At 41.1% G+C, this 27999-nt stretch overlaps 1 protein-coding gene across 9 annotated transcripts in view; it reads right to left on the reverse strand.

The window, feature by feature from the left end:
• Usp9x (ubiquitin specific peptidase 9 X-linked) overlaps positions 1-27999 on the reverse strand; it is a 136704-nt gene that overhangs the window by 96337 nt on the left and 12368 nt on the right. For 5 of the 9 annotated variants that reach the window (XM_034486192.2, XM_076918645.1, XM_076918649.1 and 2 more), the window contains 2 exons: positions 26351-26464; positions 7338-7448 (listed from right to left, as the gene is read on the reverse strand). The gene's annotated coding sequence lies outside the window, so the exon portion shown is untranslated. Of the gene's footprint in view, positions 1-7337; positions 7449-7936; positions 8214-26350; positions 26465-27999 lie in introns of those variants that run through there. The other 4 variants (XM_076918647.1, XM_076918650.1, XM_076918651.1 and 1 more) reach the window with 3 other exon arrangements.

Genomic DNA, 27999 nt, shown 5'->3' on the forward strand with positions numbered 1-27999 from the left:
GCTATCCCTGAAATCTGTTGTGCTTGCAACACCAAGCCTAGCTGAAGTTTTCCTTTTGTTTCGTTCAAGGGTTAGCTAACTCTGCAAATAAACATGCAGCTTTTTAAAAACCCTTTTAGAATATCAGCCCTGTGATACTTTTATAATTAGTCAAAAGAAAATAAATTGAACTAAAACCAGCCTGAGCAAGTCTGGGAGACCCTGTCTCAAAATAAAAAGTAAATAAAAGATGGAAGAATGGCATTGAGAATATACACAGGTTAGTGGCAAAGAGAACACTTGCTAAAGCATGTTCAAGGTCCTAGTTTCAATCTCTGGTACTGCAAACAAATCAAATAGGACCCCAATTTTACCATTCAGGGAAATCAATGTTGTAGGTGTTCTGCAAATACTGAAAGGTAGAGGACAAAATCCCTGATTTTAATATCCATTAACTGATGAATGATGGCAACGGTATTGGTTTAAAAAACAACTGGTATTAACTATGGAAAGAGCTTCATGAAGGTATTTCATGCTATCTTAATTATGTTTCTTCATCTCACTGGGCCATTTCCTTCTGTTCAGGTCTAGGTTCAGCAGTACAATGGCGGTGCACACCTTTAAGCCCAGCACTGGGAAAGCAGAGGCAGGCAGATTTCTGAGTTTGAAGCAAGCTTGGTCTACAGAACAAGTTTTACAACAGCCATGATTGTTACAGAGAAACTCTTTTGTCTTGAAAAAACAAAAAACAAACGAAAGACTAGATTCATTCCAGAATTCATCATAAAAGGACTATCAAGGCTCAGCAGTTAAGAGTACTTGCTCTTGCAGAAGACCTAGGTTTGGTTTCTAGTAAGCCACAGGTGGCTTACAACTAAGTAAGTTCCAAGGGATCCTATGTTTTCTTTTGGCCCCAAGGGCACTGAATCCATGTGTGCATTTAACACTTAAACACACATAAGATGAGAATGGCGGGCAAGGTGACCCATGTCTCAGTTCCAGGCCAGCCTGGTCTACACAGCAAGCTCCAGGCTAACCAAGTGATTCATTGATTCATTTATTCATATTCATTCATTCATTCATATTTTCTCTCTCTCTCTCTCCGCCCCCAAACACACACAGACAGAGAATGAAAATAAATAAAAGATAAGAAAAGGATTATCAGGTCAAGTCATTCCTGTAACTGGTGAAGGGGAAAAAAAAAATCAAAATAGCAAAAATATATATTTTTTAATGACTGATTTATATTGTGTATGTTCCTTTTTTGCCTACATGTATGTTTACCATGTACATGCCTGATGCTCAGAGATCAGAAGGCAGCATTGGATTCCCTGAAACTAGAGTTATGAATGGGTGTGAATCACCATGTAGGTGACAGGAACCAAACCCAAGTCCCCTGGAAAAGCAGTACGTATTTTTAACCATGGAACTAGGTCCAGCAAAGGTATCTTTAAAAAAAAAAAATCATGTTGAGGGCTGGTAAAATGGCTCAGTGGACAAAGAAAGGTATTTGTCACCAAGCAGAATAATCTTGACTTTCATTCCAGGGACCCAGATGGTAAAAGGAGAGAAAGGACTCCTTTTAAGTTTTTCTCTTGATTTCCACAAGAACTCCCTCCCTCATAAATAAATGTAACCAAATACAGAGAATTGACTATGTTCACCAAATGGTTAGTAAGTATGCATGTGCCAGACATTTTCTGTGAGCTAAGGATATATCAATGAGTGACTTAAGAGTGTGTAGTAGACAGAATCCACCAACCTAAAAGAACCTGAAGGAAAACACACATATGCACACACACACAAACCCCACACAATTTTTTGAGATAGGATCTCCCTGCATTGTTCATCATCTCCATTCAAGCAATGTTCCTGACTCAGGCTCCCATGAGTTGACAGGTATGAGCAGATCTGTGGTAGGACAACAACCAAAGCAACTAAACAAAATGAATAATAAAAAAGGCACACAATGTAGGAGAGTAAAGACTCAATTCCTAAAGCCCATATGCCAAGAATGCTCAAAGAATTCATTTCCAGCTGGGTATAACAGACTGGTATTCTAGCACCAGGAAGCAGAGGCAAGTGGATCTCTTGAGTTTAAGGCCAGCCTGGTCCAAGTTCCAGGCCAGCCAAGGTTACTCACATGATGAGAACCTGTCTCAAAAAAATTCATTTACACTAGCCTTGATATATCCTTGAGAAAATAAATTCAGACTACGTTATTTAAAAAAAAAAAAAAAAAACAACTGAAAATAGGACAATCCCATTGGTTTACACCTTAACAAGGTCTACTACTTATATCTACCTAAATCAGTTTCTATGAGACACATAAAATGATGCCAATTAGAGCCTAAGGACTTTAGAGAGAACTAATCCCGTGCCTCTCCTTTTACACAATAGTAGTTGCTAGACCAGTGCCTAGGACACAGCAAATAATTATCTGTGATAGATAAAAATAGTTAATTCGTTAAAAGATATTAAAAACATTAACTTTGGAGCCAGACACCTTAACTCTTAAGAAGGTTCTGAAAACTAATGAATGTGTGAAGAAATATATTTGAGTCATGTATGTGAAATCACTTTCTCATATACCTAATCAATCTAGGTGCTGAACTTCTCCCTATTTTTGGGTTACAGTCAGAAATTTTTGATTGACAAAATAGGTTTAAGTATATTGCTAACAAAACACAAAATGCACAGGACTGCAAATTCTCCCTTTTTCCTAAAATGAATGGCAAAATAACTCTCCTGTCCTGGGTTACCAAGACAGAACTCTAATCATTAGGCTTGTACTCCAAATACATTTTACTTTGACCTCCTCCTTTTTTCTTTAAATGCCCAGTTCCTGTTCCAAACTTTACTTGTAATCTGTAGAATAAGACCAAGACAAACATACTTTGAAAACGTTCTACAAAAGATTCTGACACACAGTTGAGGCAGAGAAGTAACTGTTAGGCAATCACCCAGAATAAAATTGGAAACTTCTCAGTGTGGCATGGCAGGTCTATACTCTCATGTACTTAGGAGGCTGAGGTCAATAGCTTCATAGGGGACTAGTCTGAAAATACCAAACAACCAAAAGTCATTTGCTAAATATACGTATGTATGTACCTATGATGGGTACAGAACTTAGCATAGGTGTGCTTGAAAAATTTTAATCATTTCTCAGCCTTTTGGCAAAGATCAAGTATAATTTTAGGTAAATATCTCATTTTTACACTAATACTTTCCCACATTTTCCCCTAAAAATATACTAGTCATTTTAGCACCAATAACATGTCAGAAAATTTCAGTCTTTTTTCTACATAAGAAAATTCAGAGCCAGATGATATACCAGCAAATATACTTGCAATCCCAGCACTTGGAAGGTGGGAGCAGAAGGATCAGTTTAAAGTCAGATACTATACAGCCAGTTTGTATCCAGCCTAGGTTTGTGAGCTCCTGTCTCAAAACACAGAAACATAAATAATATCAAAGAACTTTAAAGATCATTAAAATTCCATTTTCTAAAATTCACTAAAGATATTTGAGGATTCTTATGTCACATTAAGAATAATTACAGAGATAGAGATGTAACTTGGTGGTAGGATTTAACTGCCCTAGTGTTCATGAGACCCTAAGGAAACAGGGCACATAAACCCAACATCTGTTGTGGTTATTTTCATTTCATAATTATCAACCAACACTACCAAAATGGTAAAAGAGGGGGCTAGAGAGATGGCTCAGTGGTTAAGAGCACTGACTGCTCTTCCAGAGGTCCTGAGTTCAATTCCCAGCAACCATATGGTGGCTCACAACCGTCTGTAATGGGATCTGATGCCCTCTTCTAGTGTGTCTGAAGACAACAACAGTATACTCACATACATGAAATAGATAAAATAAATCTTAAAAAAGGAAAAAATGCTAAAACCATTAGTCTTAAATTTTTTACTGAAAGTAAAATTTTAACTTAAATGAAATTCAGAGTTCTCAAACTGAAATTACAATTTCACTGTATGCTGAAACAATATGAATTCCCAGGAAATAAATATCTTTTCATTTCAGGAATGTAAAAGCTGCCTAGTATTATTTTAGTCATAAAGTCACTAATAACCTATTACTCTGAACATGTTAGTTGAGGTATGGAAGACACCTATTTGTTCTATTTTCCATGGCCAATCAAACTATTTTCAGATGTCAATTTTGATAGTCTTAAAAATAAAACTAATCTAAAGCTACTCTGTTATAGTCAACAAACTAAAGGTTCTAAATTTCTTTTAAAATTGTAGTCAGTATCATTTCACTAATATGGCACCTAAGCTAAAGTACTACTAAGTATGGCAGGCCCTCCACTGTATTATAATAATAATAATAATACCACCACCACCACCTATATAATGTAATAAATGACAATGTTTAAATGCTTAACAGAGTAATTAATACTAAATAAGTGCTACTTATACTGAAAAAGGAAAGCAGGAAAAAAATCTATTTTCTTATTTATCTATAAAAGTGCTATAATAATATACAACAATAGCTCCACAATTTTAACTCTGATACAGTATTAGAATCATACACAGTGCTCTTAAAATATAGCTTTCATTTAGTTCCATATCAGATAAACAAGAAAACCACTCCCAAGTGATTCTAATATCTAGAATTGAGTATGAATGTAGTAAATCCTTCCCAAACACTGTTAGCACACGTAGAAACACAAGACAGCAACCAATAACATGGTTCTCAAAGATACAGGTCCTAAAACAATGAAATGGAAACTAGCCTTGTTTAATTTTTGAGAACCATTTCAAGATTCAGAAAACTTATCAGCAAGAAAAAAATAATATATGCAAAAATAACAGTTCAACCACCGAATATCTCACTTCATAGGGGATCAAAATCAAAGACTAATCCATATGTGTGTGTGCGTGTGTGTGTGTGAGAGAGAGAAAGAGATACACACAGAGGGGTGTCAGATCCCCTGGAGCTGGAGTTACAGTTTGTGGGCTGCCTGATGTGGGTGCTAGGAATTCAACTTGGATTCTCTGCAAGAACACTATGTACTCTCAACTACTAAGCCATTTCTCTAGCCCCAGACACCCCTATATATTTCAAGTAATTTTCTCTCACCTGCTTTAAACAAAGACTGGTTCCAATAATAAAATTCTATAAATATGAAAACTTTAAAAAAAATTGATACATTAAATAGAAAAAAAAAGAATAGAATGTTTTCATGTGTCTAACTAATCAATAATTAAATGACTGGCATATGGCTAACATCCATAAGTAGCTTTATTAATATTATGTCAAAAAAAATAATTTGAAGAGACAGCATTAAATCGCTCTTCTAGAGATTATCAGAAAATGTATTTCAAGATGCTAGAAGACAAAAGAACCAAAGTAAATCCTACTGGATGAAGCATTCAACTGATAGAAAATGAAGGGATCCCCATGAAATGTGCCATAATTTAAGGATAAAATCTGCTTTTCAAAGTTACTTTCAGAAAAAGAAAAAAAAAACCTAAGATTCTTGTCCATGGTGTTCTGGTCCTTAATCCTTCCAGATAGTCCCTTAGATTCTACCAAGGTCAGCAAACTAAAGGAAGAAACAGCAGAACATTAAGATAACAGTGTATTGGGGGGGGGAGAAAAAAAACATAAAGACATTCATATAGCTTAAAAGACAGAGTTTTTACTAAGTGAACGCAAAACATACTTTTTCTTTTTATTTTCACCCTTGAAACATTAAATTTCAAATACTTCCGGCTCTCATTCTACCCAAACACTGCAACAATAAAGTATAAATGGTTAGAGTTGCAAGTATGACAAAGCAAGTAAGTTTAAACATTGCAAAAACAAATGTTACTATCTCTGTATATTTAATATCTAAATCTTCTTAAGAATTTTAAGGCATTTTGCTGAAGCCAAAATGGCAGCCTGGTAATTCAGTAGACTACAACAATCTAAAGAGTTTGTAGTCTCTATTTTTAATTAAGTTCACCTGTAGGACCTAATCATGGTTAACCAATCCTTATAATAATAAAGGAAGCGAATGAGCTCCTTTATTACCGGCTGCAGAGTTCCCACATAAGTACACCCAAAATAATTCTTCATAAGTCAAATTATACAAAGAGATAGAAGGCTGGTGGGTTTTAAGGTTAAAAAAAATTACTTCGAATGCCTCTCCTACTAACAGAAACATGAAAATGGTACCAAAACCCACAATTCCTTCATTAACAATCAGCGACCCTCTACGGCAATTACACACACCTGTAAACTGTGGCTGTGAAAAGTCAATTAACGGTGTAACTAGAGAACTTCCCAAATAATAATTTAAGCACGTCATATCTAAAAATCTTATCATTCCAGTCTCTGAAGAAACCCAAACAGAAACAAAACCCCAGCTTCGCACCTGTTTAACTTAAAATTTTCACAATGAATGAAAAACAAGCCATTCATCAAGCCTGAAGCCTCACATCACAAGCATCGGAAGGTTTTATTAGTCAGAAACTTGCACATACTAGTATTTTCTTTCTTCGTCTTCTTTTTTTCTTGTTCTTCAGGAACAGCTAAAAATACAGAGGTGGTAGGTCTGCTCTCGCTTGGAAGCGATTTCGGCATCAAAACATCCTTCCGGGCCTTTGGCCGTGAGCCGCCGAAGCGGGACGAGGGAGGTGGAGGGGCGCGATAACCAGCTCCGACTTCCCGGGGCCGCGGGCCACCGAGCGACTGCGGGTTATCGCGGGAGGGCGTTGGGGAGGCAAACTAGTCCGCGGGCCAGAGAGCCAGGCGTCGCCGCGGCCTAGCTCTCCCGCTCCAAATCACTCCACCTCAGTAATGGCGTTTGGTGTCAAGTGGAACAGGCTGAGGGCGTCCGCGGCCGGGTTAAGGGGCGCGCGAACCAACTGTCCCCGCCCCCACCCCCGGCGCGCCCGCGCGCTGTCGCGCGCTCCGAACCGACCTCCCGCGAGGGTGGAGGGGCGGCACGCCGCGCCCGGAGTCTCCATCCTCCTCCTCCTCTCCCTCCAGTCAGGACGGGAAGGGGGGGGGGGAAGGAGGGAGGGGGAGGGAGGAGGAGGGGGAGGGCCAGAGCCGTCAGCCATTTTCCCTGCCAGTCCAAAACACACACGCACACACATCGCCACGCTCGCTCCCAGACACACACGCTCACGGGACGCCGGGCGCGCGCACAACGGAGGCTCGCGCGCGTTCGCGACGGCCCGGCCCCGGGGCGACAAGGGAAGCCTTCCCCCCCCCCACAGCACTAGCCAGCGGCCCCCACGGGAGGGACCTCTCACGCACACACACCCCCTCGCGCCGTCCTCCCCACCCCTCCAGCCAGCTGGAGGCCCGGGCAAGGCACCGCCGAGCTAAGTACTCACCAAACACAACACTGGAGTCTTCTGCGTAGCAGGACACGCGGAGGCGGGAGACGATAGGCAAAAGCTCGATCCCGGGATGAGGCCTAACCTGGGAGCATCCCAAGCCAGGGGCTGACGAGGGACAAAAATATGAGGAGAGGTTGCGGATGCCGGGCTCGCGGCGCTCTACGCGTACCGACAAGGAGTCGGCCCCTCACCCTGGCCGCCCTAGGGCCGCGGTGGCCCAGACCGCCTCCTCCTCCCTCTCAGCCGGCGGCGGCCCTCTTCCCCCTTCTCCCCTCAGGCTGGGGCGCTCTCTGAGCTCAGTCAAGCTCCGGGCTGTGCGTTTCTCCTGCGTCACCTCCTCCTGCTCCTCCTCCTGCAGCGGCAGTTTCACCTTCCCCTAGTCGCCGCCTCTATCCCCCCACTCCCGGCCTGCTCGCTAGGCTGCGGCTCCTCTCCTCACACCCGTCACCAACCCCAAGCCCTAGGGCCGTAAAGGTAGCCGCCTCCCTTGAGGGAGAGGCGGCGGCGGCCGGCTCCCGCGAGGTCTGGGAGCCGGTGCAAGGCAGGGAGGGGGTTCACTGAGACAGGGAGGAGGGCCCGAATGGGCCGTTTACCGAGAGGTTGCGGCTCCGCCACCGGCGGAGTCAAGCTTCCGCAGCCTTGGGTACCACAGCCTCGTCAATATGGCGGATCCAGCAAATCAAAAAAGAAAAGAAAAGACAAAAAGAAAAAGAAAAAGAAAAAGAAAAACCCGCACGGCCAGTGGCGGTGTCGGCGGCGACAGTGGCAGCAGCAACGGCAGCAGCAACGGCAGCGGCAGCGGCGCAGACTCCCACTAGTCTCAGCGCCGCCCAAGACTGAGCTTCTCCGCCCCCGTCAGGGCCCTCCCCCTCTAAGCCCCGCCCCCTCAACGCTCGGCCCGGCCCCGCCCCGTGCCCAACCCCCCTCTAGGCCAGCTGCCCCCTCTCCCTGTCCACCTCGGCTTGGTGAGGGAAGGAAAGGAGGAACGCTGTGGGCCACTAGGGGGCCCAGACAAGGCAGCGGACGCCTGGAACACAGCGAACTGGGTGGGGGAGGGGAAGACAATGCTAGGGAAAGATTGTTCAGCCCTACCGTCGCTTCCGGACGGCCCCTCCAGGGGGTCATGCGCGGGCCAGAGACGCTAACGTACCCCTTAGCAAGGGGACCTGGCCGAGAGCTGACTTAGGACCCAGAACATTCCGGAGAGGAGGATGGGGTGGGAGAAGGGAGAAATGCCGCATGCGGCCTGGGCAAAGGGCTTAGTCTGTCGGGAATGGCCGGGATGTGGACAGAAGAGGGTTAAGCACGCAAGCTGCAGCCGTCACCGAGTTTGTCTAGGGCTGCTTGTTTTTGTTCCATTGTGAACCATGGCCCCACCATCGAGTGCCCGGATGGTGACGTCACCAGCCTCCCCCTTTTCCGGGATGGTTCGGGGATGGGGGGGTGACGGAAAGACGAAATTCCTGGGTCTCAGTGCTAGGCGTCTGTACCCGCGTTACTTGAGGGTCTTAACTGCGCAGCTGATCCGTGTCCCGTGACACGAGGACAGGACAGGCCACTGAGCAGTGCTACCAGGTCCTGAGGGTTTGGCCACCTGCACCCTGCCGATAGGGAGAAGGTGTGGCTTGAACTCCAGAGCGTGGGGGCCTTCCCACTCCACTTTGAGGGAGGCGCTTTAAGCAGCTCATTCACACGATCCTGCAGCATCAGTACCTAAAAGCATTTCGTCAGTCTTAAAGGCATAGTGACTGGGAATCTGAGGACATTTTCGACACAGGAATCCTTACAACAGTAAAGACAAAAAAATTATACACCGTCCTAAACACCTTAGCTACTCAGTAATACTAAATGTAGCAAAATGACTTCTCTTGCCATATCATCAGCACCGCTCAGTATGAGAGCCTGGGAGGGACTTAGGAACCCATCCACTATGTCAGGGACTATTTTCTGCATATTGAGAATCCAAAGTACATGCTGCAGAGGAAAAATTTATCAGACTAATCTCAAACGTTGGTAGGTTTGGAACAATTCTATAATTTACCTAAAATTCACAAATGAAGAGGACATAAATACAATTACTGATCGATCCCATTTCATTTCCACTTAAAAAAATGCCTGTTGGCAGCAAACGTCATTTAGAATCATTATAAAATACTATTAAGTCCATTATATTATAGGATATATTATAGGATATATTATATATATATTATAGGATAGTTGAACTTATGCTATAAACACAGTCATTTCTAATAAGGGAATACTAAATGGAATCCCAAAGAATTTAGGTGACAACATGGTACTGATGTCACTTTTTAAAAACCATTTCTCTATGCAGCATTTCTCTATGTAGTTTTCACCACAAAATAGCTTACCCTAAACATATTATTTATAGTCCTTATTATAACTCTTAACACATGCAATCTTCACTGAGCAGTGGTGTCGCATGCCCAGCACTTGGGAGGCAGAGGCAGGCAGATTTCTGAGTTCGAGGCCAGCCTGGTCTACAGAGTGAGTTCCAAGAGAGCCAGGGCTGCACAGAGAAACCCTGTCTCGAAAAACAAAACAAACAAACAAGAAACCCACATGCAATCTTGTTTATATGATTACTTCTGTGCATGCTTTTCCTTGCTTATGGAGCCTGCAGAGAGAGCCTACTACCCATGTAACACTCTAAATTTGCTAGCTAAGTACATGGTATGGTGGGTTCTATTTAATCCTCAGAACCCTCTGAAACAGATGGGTAGGTATTTCTAGGCTTGATTTTAGATAGAAAAACAAAACGGGTAAATCATTTGTTTAAGATCAACAAGATTGGTAAGTAAATGTAGGTCTTTTAGCTACATCTAAAGTGCATCTTTAACAAAAATGTCCACAGTGGCCAATTCTCTTCAGCATTATACTTGAGGTTCTAGCCAGAGAAGGCAAAGAAATGACAGATACCCAGATAAGAAAAGAACAATTAAAACTTTCCTTGCAAATAACAATCTTACATAGAGAAAATCCTAGGTAATCCATTATAAAAAAAATAAAAAATACATGATTTTCAACAAGATTGAAGCTAGAGATCTGTCTACCTCCATTCATCCGCTCAAAAAAAGAAGCTATCATATTATACCGTATAAATATCATTACTATGTGTCAATTTAAAATAACAACCCAACCCTTTTTAAGGAACCTACAGAATGTTTTGTTTTATTTTTTAAAAAGTCTTTGTAAATCATTTATCTAATAAAGAACTCACACCCATAGTATTAACTTCAACTCAACAGCAAAAGAAATAAAACCCTTCAATATAGAAATAAGCAAAAGGGTCTAGAGAGAGTTCTAGGACAGTCAGGACTACACAGAAAAACTCTGCCCAAAACACCAACAAAACCAAAAATAAAACCAAACAAAAATGCAAAGGGGGCTGGTGAGATGGCTCAGTGGGTAAAGGTGCTTGCTATCAAACCTGACAACCTGAGTTTGACCCTTGGAACCCACATGGTGGAAGAAGTAAATAGGCTCCTTCAAGTTGTTCTCTGATCCCTTGTAATGCATGTACACACATACACACACACACACACACTTGCACATGCACAAACAAAATTTTAAAAATGTAAAAACTAAGCAAAGGAAACTGGGTAGAAGGCAGTTACAGTTGCCTGTAATCTTAGCACTCTGGAGGCAGAAGCAGAGGCAGAGGCAGGACAATGTTCAGTTTGAGTCCAGCCTGGGTTATATAGTCAAATTCGATCTCAAAAAGGTAAAATTAAAATTTAAAAATGAAAATAGGCAAAGGATTTGAACACACATTCATCAAATATGTGAATGGCCAATAAATACATGAAAAAAAAAAATACCTAACAGGGCCATTCATTAGAGAAATGCCAGTCAAAATCATGTGAGATAACACTTGATAGTCATTAGAAAGACTATTACAGAAAAAGCAAGAGAGGGAGCAAGGAGATAATGAATGTCAAGATGCAGAGAAATTGAAATTCTACCTTGCTGGTGGAAAAGTAAAATGGTGAAAGCCATAAAGCTGATCTTCAAAAACCCAAACATAACAATACTAATTCTACTCCTAGATAAAGCCTAAAGAACTGAAATCAGGGACCCAAACAATTGCTTGTATACCAAAGTTCATAGTAACAATAGCCAAATGTGGGAACCAGCCAAATGTTGAGTAGATGACTGGATAAACAAAATGTGGGAGACATAGACAATGAATGGCCTTAAAAAGGAATGAGTCTCTGACAGACAGTAGAACATACATGCCCCTTGGAAACATACTGAGAAAAATAAGCAGGATGCAGAAGTTCCCATGTGATTCTACTTCCATGTGATACCAAGAGTAGACAAAGTAGGGTAAAGGCTGCTGGAGCAGAGGGGTAAAAAGGATGGGAGCTTGAGTTTTAAGGACAGGGGATTTTTATGGAGATGGCAAAAATAGTACAATACTGTTAATGTACTTAATGCCATAGAACAGCACACTTAATGGTAATTACAATGGTAAATGGTAATTACCATGGTATGTTTTACTATGTATTTTTAAGGGTGAAAGGCTAGGAGTGTACCTCAGTAATGCTTAGCACAAGTGAGGCTCTGGAGTCAATTCTCAGAGCTCTCCCACACCTATTCAAAGAGGAAAAAAATACAATCAAATATTGGTAATTTCCTATAGGGATCTACATATTATACTCTTTTTTTTTTTTTTTTTGGTTTTTCAAGACAGGGTTTCTCTGTGTAGCCCTGGCTGTCCTGGAACTCACTCTGTAGACCAGGCTGGCCTCGAACTCAGAGATCCACCTGCCTCTGCCTCCCAAGTGCTGGGATTAAAGGCGTGCGCCACCACTGCCCGGCTACATATTATACTCTTAGCAGCAAGTCTAGTTTTAAGTCCTAGTTGTGCAGCTACTTCCCAGGAAGAAATGTACACTTGGCTCCCAGGCTGGGCATGGCTACAGGACTGCCCCCTGTGACATAAGAAGTTCAATGCCATTGGATAACTGAAATGAAAACTCACTATAGTCCAGCCCTTTCTTCTCACTTCCTTTATCTTGGTTTCTCTTTTCTAACACTTGTCCTTTCAGGTTGAAGACTAATTTTTTTTTTTTTTTAACTTCCTGGTTCTTTGCCATCAGGACAGAACTTTATTATATTCCATTTCCTCATAAAATTTCCCATTGTACTTTATCCCCTCCCCACCCAACCCAAAAAAAGATTTGCTAAGTATATTCACTGCTTACTAGCGTACATCCTGAAATGTAGGCTTTCTTGAGGACAAATTTCAAAGACGTTCTGTAGTCAAGGGGTTAAATGTTTCTCCCTATAAAAAAAATCTCCCATTAGAAATGATCTGTCCATCTTGCTCTGATGGTGCCTCTCTGAAACTAACCTATTTGCAGTCGGACTTGGATATAAAGTCCAGCAAGAACACCAAGAGTAACCCTGGTGTTGGATTATCTCTGTATCTCAGGGATATACACACAAAGGAGACATGTCCTATACTTGCCTACTTGAGAGTTACAGAAAATGCTTTAATCTTGGCATCTACACCAGTAGTCACCAATGAATATCATAGGCATTACAAGAAAAACATCAAGGATAAACTAGCTTAAGATTATTATCAAATCAAAGAATTTTTAAGATTACTAAATAAGTCTATGAAATTGGACAGTTGTCTAAAAATTCATAATAAAATCTTAATATATTTGATATTAAGTTGTAAAACTGAATAAAATTTTCTAAACTATTCACAAGAAAAATATTTTAAGCAACCATGTTTTCCCCTTCCTAAATTTTGTGCTCTTTTAATTTTTTCAGCTATTTACAACTTGTAACTTGTGGTGATTCCTTTTCTCATTTTAAATATTCTCTTTTGTATTTTGTATCTTAACTTTGAAAAGTTTGCAGGATGCTTCCTAGATTGTGTCAGACTTCACAAAGCCCAGAGTTTACCCCATTATCTCGGAAACTATGAATCAAGGCTAGCAGTGGCGGCACATATCTTTGATCCCAGTACCGAGACTGAAGCAGGCAGATCTCTGAGTTCCAGACCAGCCTGGTGTACAGAGTGAGTGCCAGGACAGCTAAGGCTACTGAGGGAAACACTCTCTCAAGGAAGGAAAGGTGGTGGGGGTGGGGGTGGGGGAGGGATGACAGGACACTTAACAGGGATGCCAGCATCCATTTCTCTGTGTATCCTGAATGTGGATTCTTCAAGCTGCCTTAAGCATCATGATAGATGCATAGTACAACAGTGAGCCAAAATAAATCCTTCCTTCCTTCCTTAAGTTGTTTTTGCTAACTCTTTGTCATAGAAATAAGAAACATAAGTAATTCAGTGCCTGTGTAGTTTGTGCATGTTTTGGTGATAGCTTCTTCCAGTGAATAAACAACACAAAAGTTGTTTGTAGCAACCTTTAAAAAGCCAAACTAAAACCACACAAGGCAAAACACATGTAACAAGATGAAATATTTTTCACCTTGATTTTATTTCTTCTTTTTTTCTGTTTGTTTTGAGACAGGGTCTCTCTCCATAGCCCTAGCTGTCCTGGAGTTTACTATGTAGACCAGACTAGTCTCAAACTTATAGAGTTCCATCGATCTCTGCCTCTTGAGTGCTGGGATTGAAAGTGTGGGCCATCATGACCAGCTTCACCTTGGTTTTCAAGCTGGTAAGGTGAAAGATCAGTGCCTCAAGCCTGTGCAAAAAAAAAAAAAAAAAAAAAAAACAACAACAAAAAAAAAAACTGCATAGCTCTGCAGGATTGCAGGATGTCCAAAAAGGGTCCACATGCAAGGAACAAAACAGAGGGATCACAAGACAGCAGGCCAGACCACAAAAGATAAGAAGCCATGGAAAAGCACAGGTGACAAATACCTATTTGACTAAAAAGTTGCTTTTAAAACTGTTGCCACTCTATAGCAGATGTTAATGGTCTTTACGCCATACCATTGTTAATAATAAGTGTCTTCTTCCTTTAAGAATGAGCACTTCCAGTTGTGCTATGTTAGATTTATCTGTATTTGCCTATCATGCAGTTAGCACCAGAGACTAGACAGCTCTAGGCATTCAAAAGATTCGAAAATTGAGACCTGAAAAGGCTGGCTGAATCCCAGAGCTGACTCGCCCCACTCCCAACAGGAAGCATTAGTTAATATTTGTCCAGTGTGTCTATGGTCTTCATTCAAAGTGTTAGAAGACTCTTTTGCTTTAGATTATGGGGATCTTTGGACATTCTGCTTAAAATGTGAAAGGACTGATTTTGTGTACTTTGTGCAAACCAGCACAGTGTAAAATAATTAGATCGTTTTGTTCTTCTTGTAAGCAAAACGTAATTCTGTATAGCTCTAAGAAGTACAGAGTTCTTTAGTCTAAGAGGGAGTATCATATTGTTACACAGATTATACCTACTCCTGACCCTAGCATGTTTTAGTAACTCCAGCTCTTCACAGGAGTATAGCTCAGATATTTGTCTGGAATATTCTTAATTTTCCAGATCTTCCCTATTGAAAATATAAGCCTAAGTTTATTGTACACAACATGACTCTTAATCATTTTCACATCAACACGTGATATTCTATAGGACCATTGTTTTGATCTTTCCACTGGCTTTGTCATTCAGGAAATGAGAAAAAGACTGGGGCTGAAGAAATGGCTCAGCATTAGAATACTTGCTACTCTTTCTGAGGACTCAGATTCACTTCCTAGCACCCATGTGGCAGCTCACCACTACTGTAGTGATTGATTCCAGGGGATTCAATGCCCTCTTCCAACATAGCCACCAGGCATTCACACAGAGCACATCAGACAAAATACACCCATAAAATAAACATAAGCTTTTTCACAAAAGAAAAAAAAGAAGTACTATTGAAATGCACAGCATAAACAAAATTATAAGGGATTTTTTTTTTTTACAATCTAGTTTCTTAATAAAATTGTTTGGAAAATTTTTTAAAGATCTGTTAAGATTCTGAATTCCTAAATCATTCTCAGTAATTGAAACAGCTTCTTTAAAGCCTTTGTAAATAACATAGCAATGACATGAATGCTCTGTTTTCTATAGAACTTTCTAGAATTAAGACTGGCAGTACTAAGAATTCAACTAAAAAAGATGCTTCCCAGATAATTCCATGGCAGGCTACTGAAGTGTGAGTTCTATTTATTTCAGAATTTCTAAGACATTATTTATTAACCAAGTTTGTATGTTTGAGAGTGTGGTCATAAGTGATTATTCTATTAAAGACATCCCACAATTCAGAATTTTTTGCTGATTCAAATAGGCCCATTTTTTTTCCTTTCAATTGACACTAGTAGGATTTGGGTATACATTTATTCTTGTATTGTAAACATTGAATGTTTTATTGCTAAAAACTGACATTCCTTCTTGGCTCTTAAGTGTCTTTTATCTCTTACTCTTTGAAAGAGTTCATGCCAAGCAGTGGTGGTGGTGGTGGTGGTGGTGGTTGTGGTAGTGGTGCATGCCTTTAATCCCAGCGACCAGGAGGCAGAGGCAGACGCATCTTAGTAAGCTTAAGGCCAGCTTGGTCTACAGATCAAGTTCCAGGAGAGCCAGGGAACAGAAAAACTCAGTCTTTAAAAAAATATTTTTGGAAAAACAGGAATGGCTACTTGTCAACTGTCTAGCATAAACAGTCTCCTTTCCACTTTTAGGTTCATTCCAGGACCTCTTGCTTTTTTTGAGGGTTGAGTAGGGTACAACAGCAGCCATGCCAGTTCTGCCCTTGCTTTGCCAGCCCATCTGGTTGTTTGTAGGAGGCGCTCCTGTAGGAGGCTAGCTATTCACTCTCAGTTTGCTTAAGCATTCAGCCAGCCTTTCCCTGGTCAAGTTCTTCAACAAACATGGAAGCGCTTATTGAAAGAGTGACGTCTGACAGCTTTTAAACGTGTGCTACAAATGGCAATTGCAACAAGCAGTGTTCTGGAAAAGGGCTTTCCATGTACTTTATAACATCCGGACACCAGAAGCTCAAAGCAAACAGAACTCTCCTATGCATCACACACAAACAATTTAACAGAATATGATGATGTTACAAAAATGTGAGGCCAATAGAGGAGAAACTGTATTGTATTCTACCACCAAAATCAACAGCTAATGTCACTTTAATGTCTTTCCTTTCAGATTTATTTGAATGAGCAATTTTTCTCAAAGCCAATTCTTAAAATAATATAACAAAATTAAAAACATTTGAAGTTTTTGTTTGTTTTGTTTTTGAGATAAGGTCACCTGTAACCCAGGCTGGTCTCAAATTTGCTATGGAGCACAGGCTGACCTGGGTAAATGCTAGACAGGCATAGGCTGACCTGGGTAAATGCTGGACAACCGGATAACCAGTCCTTTACAGATAAATATTTAGTATGTTATTTAATCTTTTTGCTATGATAAGAAAATGCTGACTTCCAGTTTCTAACCCAGCACATGAGGACCTCAGGAGTCATCATTACTGACCTTACAATAACAGAAAAGCAAATAACCTTAAAGTCAACAACTCCTCTTAGAGTAATCAGAAAATTGAGGTCACAAGGTTTAAAGTGCTACCCACCCCCCCCACACACACAGACACAGAGAGAGAGAGAGAGAGAGAGAGAGAGAGAGACACAGACAGACAGACAGACAGACATGAAAAGTTTAGAAAAATCACAGTTAACCAAAGTTTGGAATAGAAGCCTGCCAGCTAGGGCCAAAACTGGGTAGGTATGGTTACATTGTAATTGAAAGTGTGCATGGACAAACATGAGAGTAAAAACTACTCGCTGACAGGGAATTCTATACAATTTTGTGAGTTTTATCTGCAGGAACTTTCCAGGTTCTGAGGGTATACCTTTGAGCATGTTTCAGGAGGTTATTGCCTGCTTCTCAATCAGATAAGAGAAGGAACTATTTTGAAATATTCTTAGAGAATTTTGTTCTTAACAAAAGCATGTCTGCAAGGAAAAGTATTTTACCAAGGTCTGACCACCTTAGGTATGTTTTTTGTTTTTTTTTTTTCGAGACAGGGTTTCTCTGTATAGCCTTGGCTATCCTGGAACTCACTCGGTACACCAGGCTGGCCTCAAACTCAGAGATCCACCTGCCTCTGCCTCCCAAGTGCTAGGATTAAAGGCATGTGCCACCACCGCCCGGCCTTAGGTATGGTTCTAATCAAACTGGAGGACCTCTAACCTTCCATACAGGGGAATGGAATGGCGACTTCAGCTCTCTCCAGCCTGTCAATGTCCATGGGTGGGAGAGTAAGGAACATAAGGCAAATCCCCAATCCAGCCATCCAGCCACACCAGCTCACTAAAAGACTGACACTTAACGGATCAGACTGCAGCATCTTTCTCCTCTCTCCAACACCACAGCCACATCAGTGAAGATTCAATCGTGCTAGCAATGTTTCCCCTTTATATCATGCCTGCCTGTCACCAAGAACATTAAAAGCACACTGAGAAAAAATTTTAATTACAGTTTGAAGAGCTAAGCCTCAGAAGCTCATTCAGTTATTGGAGAGATACTGGTCACATCAGCAGGAATTTAAAACCACTACAATATACTAAGGGATTAAATAAAAAACTGGAATGCATTCCAAATAAGACAGACACTCTAAGAACAAATAAAAAATGTTACAAATCAAAATGGGGGCTACAGATGTAGGACAGTCATAAGCTATAGACATAGTGAGAACAAGGCCTAGATTCAATCCCCCTGTGCATCACAAATTCTAAACAGCCACAAGGGAAACCAAGAGCACCTTTGAGAGGCTCAACTACAGCCTGGTGTGTGAAGTCAAGGAAAATGTCAGAGAACATGAACATATGCCAATAGAAACCTCTAAAATGTTAATGAAAAAAAGAAAGAAAGGGAGGGGGAAGGAGGGAGGGAGGGAGAGGGAGGGAGGGAGGGAGGGAGGGAGGGAGGGAGGGAGACGTTGAGGTCTACAGGAGGTCTAGTTGGGGTCTCAGTTAAGAGCACTGGCTGCTCTTCCAGAGGACCTGAGTTCAATTCCTAGCACCTACATAGCAGCTCACAACTGTCTGTAACACCAGTTCCAGGGGATCCAACACCCTCACACAGGCATACATGTAGGTAAAGCACCTATGCACAGACACACACAAAAGGAACTGAAAAGAAAGGAACAGAAGAAATATTTACTATAATAGTGGTGGATAATTTAACAGTATTTATAATTATTTACTTTTCTTTGATGTGAATATGTGTTTGTCTTGATGTATGTAGGAATGTATATACACCACATGTGTGCCTGGTGCTGAAAGAGGCTGGAAGAAGGAGTCAGAGGCCTGAAGCAGGAGTTATGGAGACCAGAGTTGTAGGAACAGCAGTTGTGAAGAGAACTGGACTTGTGAGCTGCCATGTACTTGCTGGGATCACAGCAAGAGCAGCCAGTGTTCCTAACTCCTGAGCTATCTCTCTAGCCTTGAATTCCCCAGTTTTATTTTGTTTTGTTCTGAGTCAGTGTAGCCCTGAACTCCCCCAGCCTTTTTTGGAGATAGAGTCTCTCTTTATTATGTAGCCCTAGTTGTCCTGGAACTCATTATAGACCAGGCTGGCCTCTGTCTCCTGAGTGCTGGGATTAAAGGTGTGCACCACCATTGCCAGGCTGAATTTCCCCAAATTAATAATGATAGACACCAACTGCAAGTCCAAGATCAGAAAACAGTAAGCAGAATAAATGTCCCCTCAAATTGGTATCTGGGTATCATATGCAATCATATAATATCAAATATCATATTCATTGTAGAAATTTTTGGAAGAAAGAAGAGGAAAGATGACATTAGGTTTCTCTTTGGAACCCTTGCACATGACAGTAGAATGAAATCTTTAAAGTGTTGGGGTAGGCATACAAACTAGAATTCTGTATCCAGCCAAATTACTCTTTAAATGTGAAGAAATAAATATTTTTCTCAAAGTTCTGTGGCTGGTAGACTTATCTAGAAAGAAATGTTCAAATAAGTTCTTCAATTATATAGGTCAGAAACTCAGCTCTCCATGAGAGGGGGGTCAGAAAAGAAATAAATGGAGGTAGAAGAAAATCAGTGCTATTTCTCCTTTACTGACCTAATAGTAGTTTGCTCAAAATCATAAGAGTGAAAGAATATTCAGTGGCTATTGCTGATGGATAACTAAAAAGAATCACAGGCATGTCATGAGAAATGGGAAAGAGGATTCAGGAATATTCTGTTAGAAATTTCTTGAATAGAAAAAAAGCCAGGTTCAGAACTAAGTCTTTTAGTTAGGAGGGATGACAGAGGTTCTGGTTAGTCAACAAAAGGATGGACTGGGTATTAGGTCTATCTTGCACCTCACTGGTACAAATTGGTATAGTTATGCTCTAATTGTATTTTAAGAGAAAAGTTTTATTTTAACAGGAAGGGTGATATGTAGGAGGAGCTAAGGTAGGAGGAGTAAGGAGAGGAAGAGGAGGAGAGGAAGAGCTAGGTGATTGGGGGGGGGAGAAAGAACATGTTCTTCTGTCTCTGCCAGTCAAAGGTAGTTGGTATATCTAGGTTGGGTATTGGGTTACACTTCTGATTGTATGGGCATCTTGTTATTGAGCATTACCAAACTTATAAAGCCTTTGATTAACATTAAAAAAATAGAATAAAAGCAAAAAGGAGAAGGGGGATGGAAGAGGAGTTTTCTAGGGAGGAGAAATGGGGAAAGGGGATGGCATCTGAAATGTAAATAAAATATCCAATAAAGAAAAAAATAAAAATAAAAAAAAAATTTCTTGGATACCTGAAAGTGGTATAGTTATTTGGAAGCAGACTCAGATTAGCTGTAAATATATGACAAACTCTAAGAGTAAGTTCATTGGGGGTTGTTTCTAAGCGTCTTCCTATTTCGCCAGGCTTGCCCCAAACTCACTGGGCCCAAGGGAATCTTCCTATATGAGTCACCCAAGTAGTTGAGACAGGAATATGTCATTGTCCCTGGTGTTGTGTAACAAAAATTTTCCTGGAGAGACAAAATGCACATGTCTATTTACCCAGGTAGGGATCCCAGGACAGAGCAAAGTATGGACACCACCGAAGTCCAATTTGGTGAACCAATGAGTTTTATTACAGTTACTTACAGGAATATGGGTAAGGGGTTACTTATAGCAACAGAAATGACTCGAAGACAGTTGCACCATCAAAACCCACCCAGCACGGTGACAGCTCACAAAGCTGAGATCCTGGTGCACACTGCGCAGCCTGCAGGCAGCGCAACAATTTGGAAAGTTTCCTTTCCAGATGCCTCAGTTGTTCTAAAGCTCTTCAAGGCAGCTTGGCTGGTCTGGTCTCAGGGTCTTATTTGCAGGGTATTTTTTGTTTTCATTTTGGTTTGTTTGTTTTGTTTTGTTTTGTTTTGTTTTTTCACTCTGAGAGTCTTATTTGCAGGCCAGCTTCCTAGTCTGAGGGGATGCTCGGCTTTTACTTTGGCCTCGTGAATCTGGTCAGTTTCAGGGACTTCCTGAAGCTATTTGGAGTTATTTATCTTGCTTAAAATTAAAGAGCTTCCCTGTAGGATGGAATGTTCCAATCTTGGAAGAAACTGTTACACAACACTTGGTTGGGGGATTTTTTTTTAAATGGCATTATTATTTATTCTTTGAAAATTTCATAACACTGAGAAATTCATATAATGTAATTTGATCATAATCATCCCCACTCCTCCAAGATATACAACTTCACCTTGACACACCCTCCCAACTTCCTGACCTCTTTTTTTTCTTTTTCTTAAAATAACCCATCAAATCCAATTTGGGCTGACTGTATAACCCTAGGTGTAGAGCCATCCAGGAACCACACCCTTTAAAAAAAAACCTCTTTTCTCCCTTTGGAAGCCAACAACTGCCAACAGCTTCTCAATTGAGGTGGAGCTCATGAGCTCCTCCCTTGGAGATTATTCTTTTTAAGTATAATTGACATCTAAGAAAGGAGAGAAAATGGAACCATATAAAATGTTCAGTTAACACTAGAAGGGGCTGGAAAAGAGTGAAGAGATCAAAGTATAAGGTCAATGAACAGAAAGGAATAACAAACATGGGAGACAGAAATACAGCTATATTGATAGTCACTTAAAGCGTCAGCAGTCCAAATACACCAATTAAAAGACAGCAAAACTAGGCCTGTAGCTTAGTGATAGAACCAAGACTTACAATGTATGGCATCTCCAGCACAAAAAAAGAGAGACCAAGCAAGCTAGGTGATGGGGTGGGAGCTGGAACAGGAACCAGGAAAAAGAGAAGGAGGGAGCTAGTCAGAAGGGATTAAAGAAAATACTTCCTATTTGTTGTCTAAAAAACCCATTTTAAATATTAAAGGCATTGAAAGATTAAAAGATGGCCTTGTCTTTAATCCCAGAACTTGGGAAGCAAAGACAAATAGATCTCTAAGTTCAAAGTCAGCCAGAGCTACAAAGTAAAATGCTGTCTCAAAAAACAAAACAAAACAAATAACAACAACAAAAGTTTTAAAAATGGCATTTTTGTCTTCTTAATACTAATCAAAAGCAAGCTGAAGCATTTATTTCCAACAAAAATGCTTCAATGAATATTGGTGGTCCTAATTCCCCTATTCTTATTAGAAGACAGAGTTTGGGTTGTACCTATAGTTCAGGTAGTTGGTAGCACACACAAAGCCATCCCAAGAATCCCCATAAAACTACACAAGGCAGAGTCCTACATCTAACCCCAGCATTGTGGAGGCAGGAGGATCAGATGTTCCAGGTTGGGCTACAAGAGGCCCTGTCTAAGGCAAAACAAAAAAGATGATCACTCTTTTGTTCTGATGTACAAAACACATTCAGTAAAGTATAGAGATCCATAACTCTTATTGTTTGTATACGTACATCAGTCTTCACATTTTAACCAATGGCTATCACTCACTATTTATTATGTACTAACCCCTCCTCTTATCACCTATATTAGCTCTTGTAATCCTTGGAATCAACCTTAAGTTGGATACTACTGTCATTACATTTTAGATAAATAGGTTAAGCATTTAGTCAGGGTTCTGTGATTTTTCATCTGAGAGTCAAAATTTAGATCTATATATATAATAGGGCCCTCATGACTGTTTTCAGCCTTTCTGTAGGGGTTACACATGTAGTGTGTGTGTGTGTGTGTGTGTGTGTGTGTGTGTGTGTGTGTGTATTTTGATATGGAAACCAGTAGATAACCTTGAGTTTGGCTCCTCTGGAGCTGTCCTCCTCCCCCTCTTCTTCCTCCTCCCCCTCCTCCTTTTCCTCTTCTTCTTCTTCCTCCCCCTGCCCCTCCTCCTTTTTCTCCTCTTCTTCTTCCTCCTTCTTGTCCTCCTCCTCTAATTTTTAAATTTTGATGTGTGTGTGTGTGTGTGTGTGTGTGTGTGTGTGTCATGTGTGAGAGTCCTGTTAGAAGCCAGAAGGATGTTTCAGATCCCCTGGAATTGGAGTTACAGGTGGTTATGAACTGCCTGGCATGGATGTTGGGAATTAACTTGGGTCTTCTGAAAGAGAAGCTAGTGTTCTTAATCACTAAGCCATCTCTCCAGCTCCCCACTGGAGACAGGGTCTCTCACTGACCTGGAACTTGACAAGAAAGCTATACTGGATGGCCAGTGAGCCCCAGAAATTAATCTATGTCCACCTCCCCATTGCCACCACTGTACGCAGATACCACCATATCTGGCTTTTTTCATGTTGGTTTCAGGGGATAGAACTCAATTCTTTAGCTATTGAGCTATCTCCTCAACCACCGCTTTTCACCTTTCTATATTATAACTACATATAAACATAGTCATAGGATGGACTATCGGGGTACTTGGTGTTCAGCAGTCAGTATTCCATATTATCAGCCGTTAATTGCTATTATATTTCATTGAACCTGGGGTACCATCTATTATAAGACACATCACTAGATCAAATGCCACTGACAAAGAAAGAACATGCTACCAATCACAACAATGGAAGATTCCACCGAGTGTTGGAAAATGCATTCCATTTCAAAGGCATGAGAAAATGTACTTTGCAGAATGAATAAAATTCAATGTTAGGAATATAAGTTCATGTTTAGAGAGAGTCTAGTGGCTTTAACAACTGTCACTGTTCCAAAGGTCCATACTCTTACATATCCAGTTTTGAATATACCTTTGAGAGGTAAACTTGTTTATTTAACTGCCTATTTGATGTCTCCATGTGCATATTTTACAGTCATCTCAAAATGACATGAGTTTTCATCATCTACCATCTTATATGGTTACTCTATTCTTTCCAATTATTCAGGCCAGATACCTTGGACTCAGCAGATTCTGGTTCTTCTACCTTAACTAACACCTCACAGCTTGGGCATTTCTCACCATCCTCATACACCAGAGCACCTGGAGCAGACATTAGCTGCTCACGTCAGCCATGCTTGCCTCTTCCTCCTGGGCACATCTTTTCCAGCTTCATTTGTAGGCAGATGGAGCCATATGATGAAATTATGGCTTTTTGTTGGTGGTGTTGGTGTTCATGTGTTGAGACAGGGGTCTCATGTAGCCCAGACTAGCTGGCCTGGAATTCAATATATACCCGAAGATAACTTTGAGCATCTGATCCTCCTGCTCTTTACCTTCAAAGCACTGAGATTACAGGAGGGCACCACACATACTCCATATTAGCACTGCTCGATGGATCCCAGAGCTTTAAGAATGCTAGGTACTCTACCAACCAAGTCACATTCCCAGCCCATATGATAAGATGACAATCGGTAGAATATGAGAAGAAATGTTTGGCTATAAAACTCCAATAGTCTTAACTGCATTTCTCCCCTTCCAGTTTGGTGCAATGGCCATGACTGCATTGTCCCCTCAATGATGACTTTGGTTGCTATGTGTTAAAAGCAACAGAGTCCTTGTCTTCCAGGGTTTCTGACTGCTTAGAGGAGTACCCTTTGACCTGTCACCTGCCCAGTATGACCTGTTCACCTGCCCAGTACCATATGATGAGCAGTTGCATTTTGGAGGGTTCTGAACAGTGGGCAGTAAAGGAACTGATACTAAAGTTCAGAAAGATGGAGAGCCATATTAAAAAGCAGCAAAAGTCTTGATTAAAATGTCACCTGTGATAAATTGGAAAATTGGAAGCCATACAAAATGCCTTCTGTGCCAATAATTTCATGGAAAGGGGACAGAAGGCAATGTGAGGTGTTGCATTGGTGGTTATTTGCTATGTTTAGCAAAAAAGGTAGGGAGGAAGTGGGGGGTGGAACTCAGGCAAGGACTGTCTGATTGAAGAGCAGAAAGGAAAAGAAGTCAGAGTTGGGAAATTTGGGAACTGGGTTTAAAAATTGGACTGTCCCTTTGTCCAAAATACTAGAAGACAGACCAAGAAAAGCTTTGTGCAATCAAGTGTAGGAGAATGGCCCTAGTATAACACACTGATGACTTTGCACATCTTCATCTAGGCCACACGAGCCAGGTTTAACTGCAGTCTGAAAGGAGTCTTGGCAGAGTGCCCTATGATTGCTCCTGGAACAGGCAGAGATAAGGACCGGGGCTGCTGCAAGGGAGTTCCTTGTCCCTATCTTGTGGGAGACTGCCACAAGGCCATTTCTCACCCATCTTCTGTTTGAGGGAGGAAGGTTCTTTCCATCCTCTCTGATTCCTAGCTCAAGGACATCTGCAGGCTTCTGTGGCATACTAGGATACCACTGTTGTGCACTGATCTGGCTTCTGCATGGCTGAATAGCCTACCTACCACTCAGGTGGTTTGGTTTGTCCTTTGGCTCCTTAGGTTAGACATAATCCTGTAGAACTCAGCTCTTGAGCACCAACACCATGTTGATCCCATGTTCACAGCTCTTTAAGTAATGTCATTCCTACCCATTTGACCCTTGTTATTCGGTACCAGCCAAGTCAGCAGAAGGGTAGCAAGCCAGCTGAAAACATTCTGATTTTAAGTATACAGCAAGACAGAAGGAACTTGGAAGGCTCTCTGTATACTTAAAAACTCCAACTTTATATTTTTTTGTTTTGTTTGTTTTTCAAGACAGGATTTCTTGCTATAACAGCTCTGTCTGTTCTAGAACTCACTCTGTAGACTAGGATGGCCTCAAACTCACAGACATCCACCTGCCTCTACTAGGATCAAAGGCACGTGCTACCACTACTCAGCTTCTCGAACTGTATTTTAAGAGAACATATTTGTTAACATCTACTACAATTTTTAAAATACACATTCCTTCAGACTCTGTATTTCTACTACTCTGAATCTATCCTAGAGAAACAAGGACTCTGGAATTAATCATAAAGCTTTTGTAATAATTAAAACAGGGCACCTTGTGAAATAAGCCATGCTGTATACATGCTGAGAACTAGTATGCAATAGTTAAAAAGAAACAAACTATGCGGAATGACTTCCAAAAGAAATTATTTAGTGAATAAGGGAAATTAGAAAAAAAAAACATCATTATACCATGAACTGGAATTTAAAAACCTATAGAAATGCCATATATTTCAAAATAACAAATACTTGTATGTTTAAAAGTCTATATAAATGCTAACTAATATAGTAGTTGCTTCATAAGAAGGATGAAGAGAAGGCAATCGGAATTGGGAGTGTGGATGGAGAGGGCTGCAGTCTTATTGTAATAATAAACTGTCTTTCAAAGACAATGAAGGCTTGTGCAACAAGAAATCAATTGTTTTATAAAGGCCATTTGGCTGTGCTGCAGACACTGCCCCTCTTCCTTTAACATACACTGGCCCAACTTGCAACTTCTAGCAGGAACTCTAGGGGCTAATGCAGTTCACCAGTGACAAATAAGAGTCTCTGTCAGCCAAGAGCTAGTCAAGGATCGGAGGCCATATTAATAATGTAAAATAACTAGCCAAGGGGGTAAGAAACACTCTATGGTATTATGGAGGCAGTGACTATAGGAAGCAGTGACTGTCTCAGGAACGGGGTTTGCAAAAATGATAGCACAAGTAGTTAGAAACTGGGAGGAGGAGCTTCTTGGGGCTGGGCTCAGGCCCCAGGAAGGGTGCTGCTCACCTCATGCTGACATTTGCTGAAGCTGGTTAACTGCAAACAACTCAGCTGGACACCCAAGGAAGGCACAGCTGCCAAGGACAAGTGTCTCTGGAGGAAGCTGAGAGGCACAGGAAGCTGACAGGAAAGAAGAAGAGAAAGCATTTAAGTTCCTTCACCCTCCTCCAGCCTGCTAGTCCCTTCTATGTCCCTCCATAGCCAGAGGCAAGCAGGAAGCCACCGGCAAAGAAGATATGTGGCTTACAGAGTTTCTAGTCAAAATCTAAACTATAGGCACAGGAGGCACAGCACAACAGCAATCTGTGCCTAGCGAGTGAGCGGTCCTGGTTCCATCCCTGTTCCCCCCAAAGTGGACACGACGACACAGGCCTGTAATTTTTAGAAATGAGGTGAAATGAGTAAGGTGTCCTTTATCTAAATTAGACAGGAGGCTATTTTCAGGGAAGAAGGGGACAGGAGAGAGTCATGGGCTAGTGAATATCACTATAATGTTATATACAGTATCCGAATGAAGAGTTATGGAGGGTGTCCAAATGAAGCCCGTTATTTTGTATGGTTACAAAAGCCAGGTTGCAATAAAACACATGAATACTAAGCAAATAACTGGATGAACATTTATGAATTGTACAAGCCTGAACTGTCCACACCGATGACAAAAGCATTTACATACCTCAGATTTATCCCTTCACTAAATGCTTTTCTCCCAATCCCAATGCTCTTTCTGAGCCTGAATGTATTCAACATAAAACTATAATTCTGGATGCTCCAAGAGTTCATAAAAGAAAAGCAAGATGCAGGCTTTCCATTTATCTGCCAATTGTATAATTACTAACTTGGCATCCCAGCAACTTCCAAAACATACATACATACATACATACATACACACACACACATACATACATACATTTATTTATTTATCTGCTTTCATCTTGAACTCCGTGGGCTTTTTAAAAATTATGCATAAATATGTAGAGTGTTCTGCAGTCACAAGTAGTTTTGTTTTCTTTTGTTTTGAGAACTGAGGTGAGGCCGGGCAGTGGTGGCGCACACCTTTGATCCCAGCACTTGGGAGGCAGAGGCAGGCGGATTTCTGAGTTCGAGGCCAGCCTGGTCTACAAAGTGAGTTCCAGGACAGCCAGGGCTACACAGAGAAACCCTGTCTCGAAAACAAAAAAAAAAAAAAACAAAAAAAAAAAAAAAAAAAAAAAAAAGAGAGAGAGAACTGAGGTGTTTGAACCTAGGCCCCATGCCTGCTAAGCAGGCTCTCTTCCACTGAACCACACTAACAACTAATGCTTTTTGAAGTTCAGATTGTTCTATCCTGAGCCATTTGTTCTCTCCTGTGTCAGTAGGAGCTCCTTAGAAAGTGTACAGTTTTATTTCCATCCTTAATTTCTACTAAGAGTATCTTCCAGGTTCATCCTGTATCTATCCAGCCTCGGAACAGAAATTAGCCATTTCTCTAAGGAGCTCTGACTATTTGTCTGTCTGTATTTATTTATTTATTTATTGGCTTTTCAAGACAGGGTTTCTCTGTGTAGTCCTGGCTGTCCTGGAACTCACTCTGTAGACCAGGCTGGCCTCGAACTCAGAAATCCGCCTGCCTCTGCCTCCCAAGTGCTGGGATCAAAGGCGTGCACCACCACTGCCTG

Source organism: Arvicanthis niloticus, chromosome X (genome assembly GCF_011762505.2).
Source record: "Arvicanthis niloticus isolate mArvNil1 chromosome X, mArvNil1.pat.X, whole genome shotgun sequence".
Lineage (NCBI taxonomy): Eukaryota > Metazoa > Chordata > Mammalia > Rodentia > Muridae > Arvicanthis > Arvicanthis niloticus.